The sequence below is a fragment of the Phyllostomus hastatus genome, unplaced genomic scaffold (assembly GCF_019186645.2).
Source record: "Phyllostomus hastatus isolate PE091 unplaced genomic scaffold, TTU_PhHast_1.1 phas_contig_86, whole genome shotgun sequence".
NCBI classification, from domain to species: Eukaryota; Metazoa; Chordata; class Mammalia; order Chiroptera; family Phyllostomidae; genus Phyllostomus; species Phyllostomus hastatus.
In genome coordinates this window covers 8,849,202-8,869,772 of record NW_025333977.1, presented here as the reverse complement: position 1 = coordinate 8,869,772, position 20,571 = coordinate 8,849,202, and the positions used below count along the sequence as shown (strand labels likewise).

Here is a 20,571-nt window from a genome sequence, read left to right as displayed (position 1 = left end):
CAGTGGAAATCATACTTTGAATTTTGAATTTGATCTTTCTTGAGCTAGTGATATGAAGTATGATACCCCTGTGATGCTGGAAGATCATAGCGGGATGATTTTGCCCAACTGTAGGCTAAAATAAAAGTTCTGAGCACATTGAAGGTAAGTGAGGCTAGGCTATGATGTTTGGTAAGTTAGATGTATTAAATGCATTTTGACTTAAATATTTTCAACTTGCTATGGGTTTATTGGGGTATAACTCCATCCTAAGTCAAGGAACATGTATATATGTACACACACACACATGCACATACACAACAGATTGTATGTATATAGTATAGCATGTAATACAAAACATTATATGTATAATATATAAATCACTTACTGTATAAATCACATAAATGTGAAAATATTATATAAAAATCAGTGTGTCTTAACAAGTTTATAAAGATGAAAACTGAATTAAAATATTGATTTGATTATGCATTTGTCAATTAAGTGATTTTTGTGTAACAGTCAAATCTAAATCTTCCATGTAATCATTCTGGCATCTGAATAAATGGGAAACAAATACACTTCAGAATTAAACATTTAGAACCGTGGAATGTTAGCCTGGAGTGAAACACTGGAGGCTGTCTAGCCCTGCTCCCTTGATAGACAGGAGACCCTTCACTGTGTAAGCACCTTGGCCTGTGACAGAGCAGAGCCGGCACTAATGTCTACTGCCTTTCTTGGGCCATTCACTTTCCCTGTTTGTCTTAAAGACTCTGGGGCAACCAAAACCCAAATACAGGCACAATGGGCCCCCAACTTTAATAGGAATAGGAACCGCAGGGCAGATTTCAGTTATCATTTGTCCTCCATTTCTTCCTTTGTTCCTTTTTTCTCGCTGCATTCTTCCCACGTTTCCACCCTTCCCTCCTTCCTTCTAGATGGAAGACACCTGTCACCTGATGCCTCCTTTCATTTCACAAGGGGTCAGTGAGTGTCCACCATGGTAAGTCTTATTCTGGGCACTGTGGTTACAGGAAAAAAGGGCCCAATCGCTTTTCTCAAGGAATTTACTATCTGCTAGGGGGAGGGTAACAGGCACTAAACAAGTAATGAATAAATCCAAAGAAAAAGATACATACGGGAGGCAATTTCAGATTAAGGTAAGTGCCCTGCAGTAAAAGAAAGCAGGTCGAGGGAATGAAGGGGGAGTTTGTGGTTGAACAGGGTGGTGCAGAGCAGAGGTGGTCAGAGACGGGCAGGGTCCTCCAGGGCATGAAAATCACCTGAGGAAGGACCATTCGGAGTAGTGGGGACTGCAGGTCTACAGCCCTGAATGCTAAGCTCAGGCTAGAACTGGACATCCAATGACAGATAGAAACCAGTAGGATACTTCAAGGAGCTTACAGTCAAGACAGTGAAACAATGAATCTTAAATCGATCACATTCAAAATGTAAAGCTACAGTCTTGATACTATTGGTCAGTGGGGACCACTGAAATGTTTGCTTAGTCTCACAGCAAAAATGTACCAAGTACTCCAAAAAGAGTGGCCCTGGTCAGAGGGTAAGGGGCCCCAAATGGCTGAAGATCTGGTGGATGAAAGGGGTTTGGCTGAAGACCCTTAGCAGTGAGACACATGAACACGGGAGTCTTACATGCCAGAGCTGCAGAGCATCCAGAAGATGATGAAGGATGTGAGATATGTGATGTGTATATACGTGACACGTATTTTTTTCCTGAAAGTCAACACAGTGTAGAAACTCCGAAACTAAATAAGGTAGAATATATTTATAAAAATCAGCAGTGGTTCCAATTCCCAGAGACAGTTCCTGATAATATGACAGCCCTTCTAAGCATTTCTCAATGCATTTTTACATCATTGATACTGTACTATGTAGTCTGCCATTTTGTATTCTGTAATTTCCCCTCATTTACTCTCATAATATACCTTTATAAATTGAAAGACAGCCCCCATGCCACTCATTATAACCTCATGGCTAAGAAGGGGTCAAGTCTCCTGCCCCACAGTGCAGCGTGTCACAGCCTGCGTGTCAGGCCCTGGGCTAACGTCTCATGTATAACATATTTCCAAATTCCCCACCCGGGACACACACAGGTCTTCTAATATGGGCTGTCATTAAGGAAAAGAAAATATATAATAATGCTCTTTTAATAAAGAAAATAGTGACAAAACAAATATGAAATTGGTAGTCAGAAGGTCAAAGTGTACATATTACCTAGACATGCTTATAATACAAATTACATGTAGTTGCGTGGAACGCTTTCTACTATCTCATAAAACTGTGTGTTGTGGCTTAGCCTAGAATCCCCTCGTCATCTTCTAAAAGTGGTATATAACAGGTCATTTAATATAAATGCAATAGTGTGACTATTTTATGTACTATAATCCAAACATTTCTGTGTATTAACTCTGTTCCATGTAGAATAAAAGCACTTCAGTCATTGCCTTACTTGTTCCCAAATGCAAACAAACCTTTGAAATTGCCAATAGCAAGGTTGCCCCCCCCAAAACATGTATTGTATCTATCTCTTCATTTCATTTTTGAAGTTCCTTTCTTTTGACTTCATGATATCCCACATTCCTTCCGATGTTCATTCCGTTGTATGGGATTTCTCTCTCTCTCTGAATCTTTCGATGACTCCTGCTCTTTCTTCTTACCTCTGTTTCCCAAAATTACCTTCAGACCACGTCTCAAGAAATACCCTAAAGGGACTTTTCTCCATAAGAACAACTGATGCCACATTAATACATGGTGGAAGGTTCATACACACATCTTTTTCCCTTTTCCCCGCTTTGCCTTGGCCAACAGTGTGGCAAGTGAGCTGTAGAGTCAGAAATTCATTCTAGTATCTTAACGTGAGCGTCAGTGTGCTGGCTATTGCTCCTTAACTCACTTAACCCATATTTACTGAGCACTGACTGTGGGCCAGGAGTTGTGCTTGGCACTGGCAATAGAGAAATTATTCAGACTTCAAGGTGCTCACGGTCTAGTTGGTGGAGACAGATGTGGCAAAAAAAAAAGAGAACCTCACACATTTGGAAAAGAGAGTAGCAAATGCAACAATTGAGTTAAATTCAGCAAGCTCTGAGTGCTCACATGTGCCGAGCAGATGGCAAGGGGGCTCGGACTCGGCCAGGCCTTGCTCCGCACAGACCCCCAAACCGCTGGCAAACAGTCAGATCCCCTGGCACATGTTGGGGCTTCGTGGCAGAAAGAATGACACAGGAAAGGGGTGGTGGGCCATTAGACGGACAAGCAACTTGATCATATGAACGCTTTAAACAAATCGTTGCCCTAGCAACCTGGGGAGAAAGTTTGTTTTTCTTATTTTTCACGCTGCCCTTAGCCTCCTAAGTGTCAAGCCCAGTTCCCAGACCCTTCGGTTCCCAGACTGCAGATTTCCTGGCCCTGCCTGCCGGGAGTCCTCGGCCGGCCTTGCAACTCTCCTCCCGCTTCCCCAGACCTTGGATAACAAATCCTCAAGTAGGTGATAGGAGATTATCTGATTAAAGTCATTTGCACTAAGGCGAGAATGAGGCTTAATCCTTTAAAAGTGTTTGCTTTGACAAAGGATAGTTTGTTAACTACAATAAAGCACTAATTGGCTGTGAAAGGATCCCTCCTCCTCACCTCCCCAGACGCCCCGCCCCCAGTCCCTTCCCTTTCTGTGAAGGGAAACTGGTGAATTCTGAAATGTCCAGGACTCTAACTACACACATTATCTCCTTGAACCCCCACAGGGGGCCAATGAGATGGTACTTTTAAGACCGTCTGACAAAGGAAGAGACTGAAACTCGGACAAGTGCTCCTGAGGACATTTTGGATCAATGAAACAGAATTCCTGGGAGTGATACTCAAGGATCATTTTTTTTTTTTTTTAAGATTCTCAGATGATTCCAATGTGCAGTGAAGGTTTCCTACCACTGAGCTGGAGTTTAAGTAATGAAATTCTCTAGAATCAGTGGCAATCCACTGACCTCCTCCATTTCTCTCCCTTTGGCAAGGAAAGTATATTTGGCTTTATTGAAACAGCACTGCCTACAGGAAACTGTCTCAAACAGACTTAGGGGCGGAGAGCTGGGGTGGTGGTGCACCTCTGTCATGCACCTGGTTGGACGTGGTGCTTCTCAGGCAACGGAAAATGCGTTTCTCTTTTTACCAGGTAAACGTCAGCAGCTTGTGGGCTTGAAACAAATGAGACAAACAATCAAGGCCACACAGGGGATACTCCTACACACTCTATCATTCTCAGGTTGCTGTTTGCTTAAAATTCTTTGCGCTGTGTCTTTCAAAGAAATTGTAAAATAAAATAAAATTAAATAAAATAAAATTAAATTAAATTAATAAAATAAAATAAAATATGATCAAATCATTTTGAGCGAAAAAAGTAGTAAATTGTGATCATGAATGCCCCTTGAGAATGACACTGTGGCCTCTGGGAGCCACAACGGTCCTGGGGTACTTCCTTTTGCATTTATTTATGTTAAACAGAGAATACACATATGGTGTAGAATAGATATACATCTATGCATATATATTACATATGTGACTTTGGCAATAAAAACTTTTTTGCGAATTTTAGTATATATTATATATTCATTCAACAAATTAATATAGTTAAATTATAAATGTAAATAAATTAATAAGACCTTTCTCATTTGTATCTCATTTGCAGGTAATGTTAGAAATCTGTGGTTTATGGTCTTTGTGAATGTGCCATCACTCCGAATAACCCTTCTGGCCGCACCTGGGCGGGTCCGAGTGGCCATGTTTCTGCCGTAACCTCAGCAATGAGCCATCACAGACAGGCCCCGGACCCATGTAGCCTTCTCAGTGGTGAATGTATTTTCAGACAGTGGGGAACATTCTTTCCCCTTCTCAATTTTTTTTCCGGCCACAGGTCATCACTAACTACTGGATTTTCACTCTAAGACTTTTTGCTGTCTACTTTCTTGTCCAGTTCTCAAAAAGTCCCTGAGCACTTGGCATAATCCTGGCTTTTCCTAGCATCTGAGGCTGTAGGGTGAGTCCAACTAGACTGCAAGTCTCTTGGAACGGACCGTACAGCAGGACAACAGGTACGAACCAGTTAGTACTTACAGCCAGTTAAGTAATATAAATGTGCAAAATGTAGAGAAAGAGAAAAACAAGTGACAACCAATGAATTTAAACTCAAAAGATAAACAATTATCATTATTTTTATGGTGTATTTCATTGAATTCAAACATCTAGAAGTACAGCTATGTGAAAGTCATCATAGTACTTATACCACATGCCTACACTGATTTATAAAATAGAGTCTGTAAAATAGAATTCTGTTACTGGTGATGTGAAACAGTGACTTTATTCCTGTTAAGACTCGGGGTGTCCACCACACAGCCCTTGAGCAAGGACCAAAAGCTTTTTTTTGACTGATTGCTACTATACTGTCCTTGCTGCATTGGTTTTTGTGGAATTTGTGTGTTTACTTTCATTCATTTCCTGGGTTTACTCTTTTAAGGTTTTGATAGCTACTGACAAAGCCAGCTTCTCTTTTGTACTTTTAGAAAGTATAGCGTGTCAGCTTTTGCATTAATGTATGAAAATCCAATAGGCTCTGGCCAGGTAGCTCAGTTGGTTAGAGCACTGTCCCAATACACCACGGTTACAGGTTTGACCCCTGGTAGCCTAGTTGGTTAGAGCATTGTCCCAATACACCATGGTTGCAGGTTTGACCCCTGATTAGGGCACATACAAGAATCAACCAATGAATGAATAAGTAAGTGGGACAACAAGTCCCGCCCCCCCGCCCCCTTCCTCTCTCTTAAATAAAATACATTTTGAATATTTTTAAAAAGCCAATAGTATTATCTTTTGTGCAAGTGAAAGGCTTTTTTTTTTTTTAAAGATGTTCCTGGATGTAAATATTTTTTTTTCTGGTCCCGGATATAAAAGGTAATTTGTGCATATTTTAAATAATGTGTCAAGTGCCTTTAACAGGAGTTTATGAATTGCATTCAGGTACCATTACAAAGATGTTTATACCTGATTACTTTAGACTAGCAATAGAGCCATGGTGTCTAACTCCAGCCCACAGGCTTACTCCCACGCACAGTATACCTTCTTTCTACAGCTGCAGGACTCCCACGTTCCCGCAAAAGCACTTCCCCACCTGTCATTTAGTCTCTACAATTAAGTAAAGAAAAAGGTAACTGGATAATAGAGGCTGGCCACCCTGGGCGTCTCTTTTCATGAAGTCATTCTTCTCTAAAGATAGTCTAAATTACAGACTGAGTCAGAATGGTTTTTCTACCTTGTGAAGACTATGAAGTCTGTTTATTCTTACACAGTCTGGTAGATAGGGTAAGGTTTTCTTAGACCCCGCCGAGGAAATAAGCGGCCAATTAGCCATGAAAACAGGCAGATGAGCTTTATTTTGGAGGTTTGTGCTCCCGGGCGAGGTCTTGGGAAAAGCTGTAAATATATTTGTTGGGAACCCTAAATACTGAAAACTCTACATGGACCCCGGGTGACATTAACTTTGTTAGGTTAGATTTGAACTTGTGGAAAAGGGCAGACTTGCCATTAGATATCCAGCTTATATGAAGTAGCCACATCAGTTATACGGAAAAGGCAGCCCACGGATGATCCTGGGCACAACTTTGGATATCTTCCTTGCCACAATGAAAGAAGCCAACTCAAGTAAATCTATTTCATTTATGACTAAATCACCAGGTGACTAAGGGAGAACACGGTCTGCTTTGGAGTTATTGATAACAGGTACATACTTGCTAAGTATGACACATAGGCCAGTCTCCATAAGTAACAGTCAGGGCTGCTGCAAGCTTGCTCTTCTGCATGTATTGCTGACTGCCCTTGGCAATAGAACAAACCCAGCTCCCTCTCGCCTGTGTGTGCACCACATATTTTAGAAGAATCAAGTTAAAAAACAAGGGGGTGTTATTTCAAAGGCTGCTGTTTTGCCCTTGGCCTTATTTCTTGTGAAAGAAAAACAGTCTTTGGAGTCTGTTATTAGGCACGGGGTTCTGGACAGTCTCTCAGTCTCAGCTTCCTGAAACCTTACAGTGTGTGCTGCATAAAACTGGGATGATGAATGCCATCATGAAAGTGAACTTAACATAGGTCAGGCCTTTGAGGAAGGATCGCTACTTCTGTTATTTAAAATAGATAATACCTGTGAGTTTAAAATCTCAAATATTCAAAAGAATAAACTCATGTTAAACTTCAGGTTATCTTCTAAATATAAGGATTCAAAATAAATGACAACTTGAAGAAATTTACAGCTACTCTTTGCAAGATAAGGAGCTGATCCTCTTACAGTTTTTTGAATGGGTAGGTCCGATGCAATTAAAAGGGAATCCATGATGTTCTCTGGAATGAGAAGCGGGCACTTTAGAACCATCAGTCTTAATTGGTTAGCGCACAGCTTTCTTTTGTTCAACTCCCCTCCCCACCACCCACTTCACAAGGCAAAACAGGAGAGGGCCAAGCCAAGCAAAAAGCTTCTACCGATTTAAAGAAGAGTATATTGATGCATGGTTGCATAGAAACTTCTTCCTTTAGAGCCATATATGATTTCTTTTTTACTTGGTAAGAACTGTTGCCGTAGGATAAAAATGTAGTTGTCTACTTGTTTCTTTTAAGCAACACAGTCAAGAGATCCTTCCAAGCATAGCTTGTTTTCCCCTCAGCTTTTACTTTTACCTCCCTGAAAAATGTGTCTCTCAACTTCATCAGAACAAACATGCTTAGAACTCTAAGGGAGAAAAGAATGATAATGTGTTGCTAAGTATGATTTAGTAACAAAGGCTTGGGCCGCAGGAATGATGACATCATCCACAGAAAGAGGAATATTTAATTTACGCTTGTGAGAGAGATTCTTTTCCAACCAGAGGAACAACGCCAAATAAGGCAGAGGGAGAGGCAGACTGGCTCTGGAGAAGCATCCTTAGCATCCAGTTCTGGAGGGTGACGATCATCAAGTTAACTAAACAGAGTCACGTCGCAAGGCCATGTGCTCTTTCTATGCTCTCCTCCTAAATTAACAAATGGTGCAATTGACAGAAATCCTGCTACTCTCCTACTTTCAATAGATATACCACTTGGTTAATCTGTCTGCCTAAGGTAAGCAGCAGGTCGGGGCGTGGCTTCACATCTTAGGAGTGTTCTCTTATATTCACACATCGCAGATTTTCACACGTTTATTCTCTCACACGCATGCCCTTGGAAACCACACAGCATCTCACACTTTACAATAATCCTGTAATATGGTGAATCATCATATTTACATGGTAAGATAAAATGCACCACTTAAAGAGCATATAAGTCATCTGCACTCCTCCATACTTCCCAATACCAGTGGCATATGGTTTCCTATCTGGGCATTGTCAGGAGCACTCAAGAATTAGCTTCTGGCTCCTACAATTTGATGTCTGCCTGCCTTGGGGGAATTGCAATTGTGTTCCTCCACGCCCCACCCATTGTCACCCTTCTAGCTCACACATCCAAGGCCACAATAGAGTTTTTCACTGTCATCTCTTAACCAGAAATAGAAGCCATACTCGTTGTCAACAACTTTTTGTTCACTTCCATGAATATTCTTTCTTTTTTATTTTGTACTTTTTAAAGAATTTTAAATTTCATTTTCTAATTGCAGTTACAGTCAATATTATTTTGTATTAGTTTTAGGTGCATGTTAGAGTGGTTAGACAATCATACTTCACTAAGTGCTGCCCCCGATATTCCCAGTGCTCACTTTGCACCAGGCAAGCTATTGCAATATTATTGACTACATTCCTGAGGCTGCACTTTACAGCCCTGACTACTCCGTAACTATCAAATTGTACTTCTCAATCCCTTCCTCTCCTTGTCCTTAGCTTCTTAAGTATTGGGGGAGGCCATTTGTTCTTGTGGTTCTTAGTGAATAGATGTTGACCCTCTGTAAATAATAATAATAATAATAATAATAATAATAATAATAATAATAATAATAATATGCCCTTTTCAGTAAGCTATTGCTTTCCCTTCCCAAATCACACTCAACCAGCCAACTCACCCCAAAATTGTATGCAACTAATTCTGGAATTTAAAAAGTAACAATTGGGTCATTTAGATCTACTGAGATAATAGAAATACATCTGAGAAAATTTATAATTACTGTGGCAAATGCAGAGTAAGTTACTACCACTTAGAAGGGAAACAGGTTGATGTTGCAAGGGTCTCTATTGTCTATTGTCATTGGGGACTGGAAAATAGCCTTTCTCTAGTCTTCTCTGCTTCACAGCCATGCAAAAGTGAAAGTGCCTAATGACCCCATTACCAGACATCAGTGTACCTGTTTTCAATGGCCATAATAGTGTCAATTATTCCATAGTAAAATAGCTGAAAAATTTTAAGTTGGCAAATTTAAATAATATTTGAGCCCTTTTCACTTTTATCAGACTCACAGCTGTTATGGAAATGAAAGGGCATGAAAATACAGTTAACCTTTGAAGGTAAATGCAGCTTAGCTGAAACTTCTCTAAATATAATAATTTATTTCTGAAGAAAGCTTTTCACCTAAGAAGTAATTCCTGCTTGCCTTGAAACAACAGTTTTCCCTGGCCTGTGTTAAATACAGATATGAATGATTCATTCATTGCATTCCTCTCCCTAGTTCATGCATGTGCATGTACTGGCAAATATTTGCTTACAAGGTACAATTCCTTTTCTTGGCCTGCAACCTTGGTGACCTAGTCCTTTGTCACCTCCTTAGCGTCATCTCCCACCACCCTCTGAGACTTGTACTCCCCCTTTCTGCTTCTCCAATATGCCAGCCTGCGTCCTGCCTCTGCTCCTCCCATCACGCCTGCTGGGCCACTGTTTCCTGACTTCTCTGCATGGAGCTCCAACCTTCTCATTGTTCAGGTCGTAGCTTAACTGTTTCACTTTTGAGAGGCCAGCCCTGGAGGCCAGCTAGGTAAACCTCTTTTCCTCCTCCATCTCTCTATCCTTTTACTTTGCCGAATCTTCTTCTCGTGGCTATCATCACCTGAAACTTCCTTTTTAAACATTTAATGGTTTACTCATTGTCCCCAGTAACCTCAAGTTCAGCTCCTTGAGGGCAGAAACTTGGTCTTATCCATCACTGTCTCCCCTGTATCTAGATCAGCACTCAAATGGATGATGCTTGATATATAAATATGTGAACGAACGTCTTTTGAAATGAAAACAGAGCCTTCTCACAAGAACTAAAATCCTCTATCACACCACCTACTTCCTGAGAAGAACCACAAAGTCAGACCTACCGAATACCTCCTATGAGGACAACCGAATAGAGAAAAAAATAGCTCAAAATAAATCTCATGTAGTATGCAAGTATGTTCTCAGTTCTCAGAGATTCTTCTGAGTTTTTTGAAAATGGATTTCCCCAACACTTTCCCACCCAATCACAATTTTGATGCTTCAACTTCAAAGTTGCTTTTTCCCAGGGAGCCTCGCGCCATCACAGCCCCTGAAAGTATGGCTGTCAATTATCCTTATGTCTCAGGTGACACTTTTATTTTTCATATTATGGCTGAAAATCTGCTTCTTTTAAGATTTTTCAAATCAGAGTATAAGACATCTGAGGCTGGGGCTGCACCATTTAATTTGTAGAGTCTTAGCTGTGTCTAAACCACAGCTTTGTCTGCCTTCCTTCTCAATAAATAAGCAGGAGAGGCAGAATAACAATATGATAAAGGTCCCCCTTAGACACCTGCACACCAAGATCTGTTTCGTGACCGTTATGAAGCTGTCTTTCACACACTAAGCCTTTTCCCTTTAATTATTTTTCAATTACAGTTGGCATTGAATGTTATTTTATATTAGTTTCAGGTGCGTAGGACAGTGGGTACACAATTTTATAACTTACAAGTGATTGTGCCCTCATAAGTCTACTACTCACCTGTCACCATATGTAGTTATTATTGACCATATTCTGCATGCTGTACTTTGTTAAGCTTTTTAAAAAAGATTTTATTTATTTATTTTTAGAGAGGGAAGGGAGGGAGATAGAGAGAGAGAAACATCAATGTGCAGTTGCTGGGGGTCATGGCCTGCAACCCAGGCATGTACCCTGACTGGGAATCGAACCTGCGACACTTTGGTTTGCAGCCTGCACTCAATCCACTGAGCTACGCCAGCCAGGGCTAAGCTTTTTTTTTTAATCTGTAAAACAGAAATAATTTTATTTATTTCACAGACTTGCTGTGGGCATGAAATTTGGTAATCATGGGAAGCACCTGACATAAAAAGATATTTTAAAATATCACTAAAAACTAGTACTAAAAATGATATGCAATGGTGCTAAAACTGATACTAAGAAATGTAATAGGAAAGCTACTGCTATTAACATTGTCATTACTATCATCGTGGTCATCTTTGTTATTTAGGACCCAATACTCTCAAGAACCAACTCATATTTCTAACCTTAAACCTGATATGCTGGCACAAAAGAAACAGTTTCCCTAGAGTAGCTTTGTAATCCACTTCAAGACCAAAAATAGAAGCAGGAAATAATTGCAAAACAATATGTGAACTATATGCACAGCCGTGAGGCCAGCACAGGCAGATGGTTAATCAGGAAAGGATTCTGAAAGGAGATTGCTCTTCCATTTGGCTGGAGGAAAGCAATGCATCCTAACTGGCAAACAAAGGTGGGCACATGTGTTGCTGGGTGGGGCGGGCAGGGGCAGACAAGTGCAAGGCCAGAGGGGCAGCAATGCAGAGCGATTGCCGCATAGGCTTCTGAGAGACTAGCAGCAGCCACCATGAACTCATCTTTTTTCAGCTCAGTGGAAGAGCCCACACAGAAAAAAGGAGAACTTCTCGGTCTACTTGTTGCCTCTGAAGACCACTTTTTTGTTTCAGTTCCTTTCACTCCACGTTAACAGAAATATCCCCAGCTGTCAACTGCATGGTCGTTTAGAGCCCCACCATGACCATGGCTTGCTCCAGGCGACCATGCGAGGTAGGTGTTATTTTTATTATGCCTATTTTCACTCTATGTGTGGCTCAGAAATGCTGAGCTCTTTATCTTTTTAAAAGACTTTATTTATTTATTTTTAGAGAGGGAAGGGAGGGAGAAAGAGAGAGAGAAACATCAATGTGCAGTTGCCGGGGGCCATGGCCTGCAACCCAGGCATGTGCCCTGACTGGGAATCGAACCTGCGACACTTTGGTTTGCAGCCTGCACTTAATCCACTGAGCTACACCAGCCAGGAGATGAGCTCTTTATCTTAATCGCCATTTACTTGAGTACCTACTATGTTCCATGCATTATTCTAGGGACTGAGGTTAGAGCACAAACGAAACAGACCAAATCCCTACCCTCATGGAACTTACATTCTAGTGGGAGGAACAGACAATAAATAATTGAATAAGGAAATAAAGGTGACATTTTTATGTACTATTAAGTGCTGTTAAGAAAATTAGAATGGGACAAAAGGAGAAAGAGTGACTGGGTTAGATATTATCACACCACAATGTGCAGCTGGTCATGGGAGACATTCCTTTGGAGGAACATCTGAGCGGAGATTTAAACAAAGAAGAATTGTGTCACAGTAATACATGTGGGAAGAGCATGCCAGGAGAGAGGAAGAGCATGAGAAAGTCCCTGAATCAGAAACGCGGTTAGAATATCCTAGGGGCGAAATGAGGGGTGGAGCCAGAGCTGAGTGAATAAAGGGATGAGCAATAGGATATGAGAGGGGAGGTACAGGTGGGGGCCAAGACATGAAACCTACAGTGAGCAATGTGGATTTTATTCCAATGAAAATAGGAAGCCATTGAAGAACTTTGAGAAGGGAGCCACATGATTTGACTTAGAATTTAAAAGGCGATGCTGGCAAGGATGCAAGAATAGAAAAAGAAAAACTTCAGAGGAGACTACAACCAGAAGAGAGCTGTTACTAGAATGGAGATGGTAGTGTCTCAAGTGGTACTCCAGGTGGTGGAAGGCGTGAGCCTGGTCAGCCTTGGGATATATTTTGAAATTTATGGATAAGTAGGATGTGGGGGAGGGAAAGAAAGGAATCAGTGATGCTTTTGATCTAGATAAATGAGCGTAAGATAATGCCAATTACTGAGCAAAAAACAATGGGGATGGAGCAGAGAAGGGAAGGCAATGAGGAATTTTACTGTGGATATGTTGACTTTGAGATGCTTGTCAATATCTGAGTAAAGAAATTTAATGATCCCTTTTGAGGTATGAGTGTAGAAATTGGCAGAAAGTTAAGGTAATATGGATTTCCTTTTTAAAATTTAAAGTTAATGGACAAGGTACCTGGAGAAAGAAGAGAAGTAACTTACCCAAGACCTGCAGACAGAATGGAAATTGAAAATAAATCTTTTGACATGGACCCACTTTCTCTTGCTACCACAAATATTAACATGTATTCAAGGTTATGATTACTAGAGTAGAATATGGGGGAGTAGTGAGAATAGGAATATTCTAGAATCACTTATGTAAAAGGGTGAGAATTTTTTCCAGTACATATGAACTACACGAATTCATGGTTGTTTCTTTCCTTATCCAATTATGGGATGATATATTTAGACTTAAAAAATAACCTCTGGAATAATAAATGTATAAGATTGACCAGTACCATAGATATCTATTTTCTTATCTGGAATTGTCAGTTTCTGGAATGCCCAAGAAGGTAATTGACTTCAGGCTACAGTAAATGTAGTTTGAATAGAATTGAAATATAAAGATAGAAGCTCATCTAATAACTCAATCAGTTATTTCTAAATTGTATCATAATGGTTGAATTAGGACATATGAGGTTTGTTTAATAAAAATAGCTGGGGCAAGAAGCAATTAATCTTCATGGCTTAGAGAAAAAAGATTAAAGTAAACCAATTTTAAAAATGAAATTAAATCAATAAGAATGCAAAGGGGGAAAAAGATCCTAAAACTGCAAACAAGCTGAAACAAATGAACCCAATTGTATTTCAAATGAATACTGTGATAACTCTGAACAAAAAAAGAACACAGTGGGAGGGTGGGAGGGAGTGGGTGAGGAGGAGGGCAGGAGGGAAGGGAAGCAGGGAGGAGGGAAGGAAATTAGGGACAAAGGGAAGTAGGTAGGGAAGGAAGGAAGGAAGGAAGGAATCATTCAAATAACTTACAAACACAATATTTGGTGGCATTTGAGTGTGTAGTAGGGAGGAGCACACAAAAACCCTGCATTCTTTTTCAGTGGGTTTGCTTGTTGTAGTGGTTTAGGTAAAGCAATTCAGAAGTGATTTCAGATGTATGATGGAATTGAACAATGAATAAGCATGATGATATTGTTAGGACCCAGGGCTCATACTGTGGAAAAAGGAGCACTTGAATATAGAAATTGGGGAGGGCAAGCAAAAATCCTGTGCAGACAAGTTGGAATTGGAGGTATTAGATGAACTCATCATGCCCCAAATATATATATATATATATGTGTGTGTGTGTGTGTGTGTTTATGTATACATGCATATCAGTTTGTGTATGCACACTTGCATATTTGTGTCTCTGCCTGTGTGTATGCATTGATACATTTACCTGAAAGGCTCAAGGAGCAAAAATACTCCAGTGGCAGTGAGCATCCTGACTCCCAGATCTCAGCCTCTAACACCATTCCCCACTAAAAGAAATGAGAAGTGAATAGTTCTAGGGGTGGAACAGGCTAGGTATCAGATCTACCAGAACACCTTTTTAAGCCACGAAGTACACATAACTAAATACTCAGTAACATAGTAGGGGAAGGCCACAAAGACGCAGAAGCTAGAATGTGGTCAATTGGAGCATCAAAATAATTAGGCAGTAATGAATTATAAAGCACTTGAAAGACAGAAATTCAGTAACAGAGAGATACATTTATGAATAATTACATAAATGGGAGAGGAGGGAGTTTCTTTTGCTTGCAGTAGAAAGCCAAAGATTGACACACTTGTGCCAGGAGTCTTGGAGTTAAAACATCATTTCTTTGTACTGATGATAAGAAAGATTGCATCAGATCAGAGCAACAGTTAATACTAAACCCAGTGGGAAATTTCTCATGAAGAGCCATCATTATAAAATGTAGACATCAGGCACCACCTTGACTAGGCGACCCAAATGATTGCCAGTGTGGGACAGATGAGCGTCGAGCGCTCATTCTAGAGACGAAAGCCAGAAAGGAAACTCCGTCACGTGTGCAGCATTCTAGCAGAAAATGCACAACCACCATCTCATCACGAGGAAATGTCAGACAAATGCAAAGTGAGAAACGTTCTGTTGAAAAGAAAGGAGTTGGTGAATAGGCTGCACTCATTAACATTTTCAGTTTCATAAAAGACTAGGGGAGGCTGAAGAGACTTTGCAGCTAACTGTGAGACTGGACTTTGCACTCGACCCTTTTCTGGAGGAGAAAATATCACAAAGGGTATTCTTAGGTGAGCAGCACGACTAGAGTATGGACACATTAGATAAAAGTATATCCATGGAACTTATGAAGTAGATAATTGTATGTAACCACTATGTAAAACATCACCTCTACTTTTAGTAATAAGACACTGAAGTAAAGGCCTATGTTGCTTTATAACTTAGGTGGTTTGGGAGGGAAATTATGGAGATGAAAGATATAAAGAATGAGAGCAAATTATAAAGTAGATAGGGTAAAAAAATAAGGTTAGGCAAATCTTAGCAAGAGGATATGGGAGTTAATTTTATTATTTTTTTAGAACTTTAAGCTTAAAATTATTAATTCTGAACTTTAAAAAATGTAAAAAATGAAATATTACAAGCATTTCTAGTGAGCACTTAAAAAAATTCAGTGTCATCAGAAAGCAGCCCCATTTCATGGAATGATTTTGCCTCTCCTCTAATTCAGACCTGTTCAGCAACATAGAAAAAGAATAAAAGCATCTGTTTAAGTTTTTTTCCTACGAAAAATGAAAATGAATTCAACTAAGGTATATTTAAAGAAAAAAAGACTATTTTTTCCATATTGAGAACAAACTGGTGATGTTTTTCAAGATCATATTACTATTTATATTGTTTCCAAATAAGAAGAGTTTTGAGAATGTGATAACCAGCACATAATATAAAACACTAAAAGTGTGTGATGAAATCTCTATAAAGTAGAAAAATGATGAGATGTGACACTTTATGCTAGTTCACAGAGCAGTGCCTGTAGACTAACTTAATTTCTGATCTACTTTCCATGGTTCCAATGTTAATGAATGGTTTAAATACCATTTTTTAAAAATTTGGATTTAAAAATACAAATTTAGCGTTTTCCTCATTCTGAAAAAATTAAAATCTATTTTCTGCACATTTATAGGAAGTTGAAAAAATAAAGCTGGAAGGAATTTGGAAAACAATGAATCTCAGTTCCCAGTTTTAGTTCAAGTAAAATAAAAAAAATCAATGATGTCAGGTAAATGTCAGGAACTATAACAATAATGCTCAAACAAGAAATAATTTATATTTTAAAGATTATAAAAACAACAGCTTTTATTTTCTAACTAGAGATGTGTATATATATATAATTATCTGCATTTAATGTACACTTTAAATGCAAATATGCAGAAATGCAAAAATAATTGCATTTTCCTTTATATTGGCAGAAATTATTTCTTACATGGAAATGAAATACATGTTCTCTCTTACAGAGCACATGTACTGCCACTGTGCATATTTTTGTGAAAACAATATTTTTTCATTTACTTAACATATATTTTAATTAATATAATAAATACAAATATGCTACATGTCATATCAACTAAAATAAAGTCACATGTATTACAAATAAATATTTCAACAAGTGTAGGAGGACACGAATTTGTTTTTAAAGGCAGGAAGATCCACATTATCTAGATTTAGAGGATTTTTTTTTCCCGCGTTCCATCGCTATTAGTCTGCACCCAAATCATAATCTTTCTTTTGTATTTTTTGTAACTGTGAAAATGACCAACCGAAGGAAAAACAAAGCAAACAAACCAACAAATATTTCAACCTTTCGAAAGTTCTTTTGGAAGTCTTCGCACTCGTGTTAAAAAAACAAATAGCGTTGTTGTTTCAAAGTGGAATTATTATTTGAAAGGCGCAAAGAAAGTGGGGATGGGACAGAGCCCACCATAAGCAGCTTCAACAGGTGGGAAGTTCATATTGTGAAGGAGGGAGTCACCCCTACATGGTGAGACTAGCCGAATCAACCCTTGAGATGAATCATTTGACTGGTCCCCAGCAAGCTCCCTCGCTTGTCATAGGCAACCATGCCTTATTAAGACGGATATAAAATTTTATAATGCCGCACAGAAATCATCCCTTCTCAACTTTTATTACAGTCAGTGCGAATTTATGTCTTAGTGTGTCAAAGTGAACACAACCTTAATGAAAGATAGTAAAATATGTGTCTATAGTTCAAAAGTCAAGATCTCTGTTTTCCAGCAATAAATTGTTTACAACATTATATCTCACTTCACTTTAAAACCATGGCTTTAGGGGCAGGCTCTAAATGCTTTTTCTTACAACAGTATGGGAAATAAAAAGCATGTGCAACGCGAGCCCTGGTCTCCTGACAATGTCACAAATGCCACCTTCAACAATCTTTATGTCTCGTGGAAATGCAGCCAGATGGGCACTATATTTTCTTCTGCAAATGCAAGTTTCTCAAAGACAGAATACATTTTAAACTTATTTTCCAGAATCTAGATCTAGGCTATTCATTCAGAAACTATAATAATTCTTAACAGCAACAACAACATCAACACATCTGTCTTGCCAGCGAGACGGCCTCTCTTCTCTAGTGCCTTACCCTTCATTTGCTGCTCTTAATTACAGTGGTCATCAGTTAAGATTGTGACCTCCTCGGGCTGTTTTCTGGGCTATTAGTGGTTATTCAGTGTAATACCATGCTATGTACAACCCAGCTACAACAGTTAATAGTCCATGATAAAAAACATATATCTTGTACTTAAAATTCTGGACATTGAAAAATTCTTCCTTTTTTTTTAAAAAAAGAGGGCATTAAAATAGTATTGTTGTAAATAACATAATCAAACTCTAATGGAATTAGTTGTGTTTAATTAGTGTGGGATACAGAGGTTGAGGACGCACAGTATTTATGGGTTTCTCACAACTCTCAACTCCATTTAAAAATGTTGATCTTGTTAAGGATGTCAGACTTGAGTTGACAGAGCATTTCCTGAATTTGTAATACTAAAAATCTGTTTTCCTTCTCCCTGTAATCTCTTGTTAGTGCCTCATGTCAAAAAATCCCATTTTCCAGGTAATGTAATAGAACCAGTAGGTGAGCACTGTTTACCCAAATTAATACAGGTTAAATCCATTATTTGATGGAACAATTCGAGCTTTCTCTTTCAGAAGCCATGAGATTAAAACAAAATGTAAAAAAGTTAGGCAAGCACTTAAATATTCTGTTACTTAGGATATTTACCTTTACCAAATCTCAAACAGCAAATGCGTGATGTTGACCACCATCTCGAAATGAGTAGCTAGCAACAAACTATCCAAACTTTCATATGAGTAAACAGGAGTTCATTTTCCATTTTAAAAAATGTATTATATGCCACAATGTTCATACCAAAGTATAAAGAAACTGACTGTTTTTAGAAGGAAGGTTTAAAATTGCTAAATAATAAATATATTATATTAAATAGTTAATATGTATAAGCATTGCTCCAGACGGGCACAGTCAAGAAAATATTTTCTGCTGGATTTAAATTATTTTAGCATTTCAGTTTTGATCTCATAATGAGATCAGTTTTTGCTTAATTGGATCTCCAATTATGAATCCAAATGGTCTTACTTTGTTTTAGTTCTTTCTCTATTTTTAAGCATTTTTATTGTAAATTAATTTTATTTAAAAAAGTTGAATTTCTAAATTAGATTTACTTGTCTTATTTAGATTTCAAAATCATACTATCTATACTATAAATTACTTCTTCTCTAGTATTTAAATATCATAATATGGTAACATGAAAAATAATACTAAAATGTCACAATGTAAATAATATGATGTATTTTGGCAGTGGGTAAAAACAAATGTAAGATTTCTTTTTTCCTGGATAATGTCCAACTAGTAAATGCAAAATTAACAAAAGGATATATGTAGGAGAATTTACAAGTGTTAGGAATAAACTAGAGCTAGGAGAAAAAAAATTCTCAAAGTTTATTATTAATCCAAAAGTTCCCACAGCATTAAATTAGGAAGAAAGAGTATTTTTCACTTTGCAGTTAAAATGACATCAATGAGAAGTTTTTAAATCTCTAGCTTTTTCAAAGGTTGTATGTGAAGTTGGAACTTTGAAGCAAATTTTTAAAACTTTTTCATTTAACATATTGACTACTCACTGGAGAAAGGTATCATTTATCTAATTTATTTTGTAATCCAGCCAGCATTTAAATTGCTGTACTATCAATAGTAATCCAAATAATAAAATAAAAAATAGCAAGTAACAGTTTCTTCTTACCTCTGTCTTATTTACAGTTGCTCGTTAAGCTGCTTAAATAGTTGAGTTAAACTACCAGCACCTCCAAAGAGCTCTGTTCTCCCCTCAACTGTCTTCTGGAGTCATTTTCTTTTTCCTCTGCAAAAGGATAGTCTACCAAAAGAGGAAGTTGTGAAACACCACAGTCATTATGCTTTATAAATGTTTTAAAAATGGAAAATTATGCACAAAGCTTATACTTGGAATCACGGTAACAGGCTATAATTTGTGTCAGTGCACATATATAACTAATGTATACACATATTTATATATGTAAGCAAATTTTAGAAAAGTTATCGAGGCCTGTACTTGATTAAATACTGCTCATTTACATAAGGAAACATCTTGTGTGTGGTTGAATGATTATCATAGAAAACCAGAAAATACTGCTCTGTGCGGAAGAAAACTGCCAAGCTGATACACAAGGAATGAAATTGCTTTTATAAAGCTAATTAATTTAAAGTCTTTGGAGTATGACCTAAGTGCTAATCTGACTCCAGACATCTTGTAAAAAAGAAACAAATTTTTTTTTTTACTTCAGTAAACGGTATTTTCCTGGAATCTGGGTAATGGTTTTTTTTACCTATGAGTCTTAAACTTCCTTTCTCATGAGTAGTTGCCTGCTACATATAGATAAAGCATTACAAAACTGAAACTGCCGCTTATCCGTGTGCTATGGTCTCTCTCCAATGCAGCCACAAGAACAAAAAATGCGTGTACCTCCTGCAATGCTGACCATTTAACTGGTTAAGTTTCTAACAGGTTGGAGCACTAAACAACTTTTATGGGACAGTGATCAAAAAAGGGCATAAAACAGTTGATCAAAGCAAATACAATTGCCAACTTCAAATAAAAGGAGATACTTATATATGCACTTCTCTCTTGTCACTGCATAATAGAAACACCTATAAGTGGAAACTAATCAACAAAACAAACAAGCAAGCAAAATATAACCAGAGACTTTGAACTAAAGAACAAACCGTCAGCAACCAGAAGGGAGGGGGGACGGGGAACATGGGGGAAAGAAGGGAAAAGGTCATCAAAGAATATGTATAAAGGACCCATGCACAAAACCAAAGG

General features: G+C 38.3%; 1 protein-coding gene across 2 annotated transcripts in view; it reads right to left on the bottom strand.

The window, feature by feature from the left end:
- MBNL1 (muscleblind like splicing regulator 1) overlaps nucleotides 1-19,684 on the bottom strand; it is a 190,213-nt gene extending 170,529 nt beyond the window's left edge. Inside the window, exon 1 of one of the 2 annotated variants that reach the window (XM_045851110.1) lies at nucleotides 19,474-19,684. The gene's annotated coding sequence lies outside the window, so the exon portion shown is untranslated. The remainder of the gene's footprint in view (nucleotides 1-19,473) is intronic. The other variant, XM_045851101.1, reaches the window with a different exon arrangement.
- Between the last annotated feature and the right edge of the window lie 887 nt (nucleotides 19,685-20,571).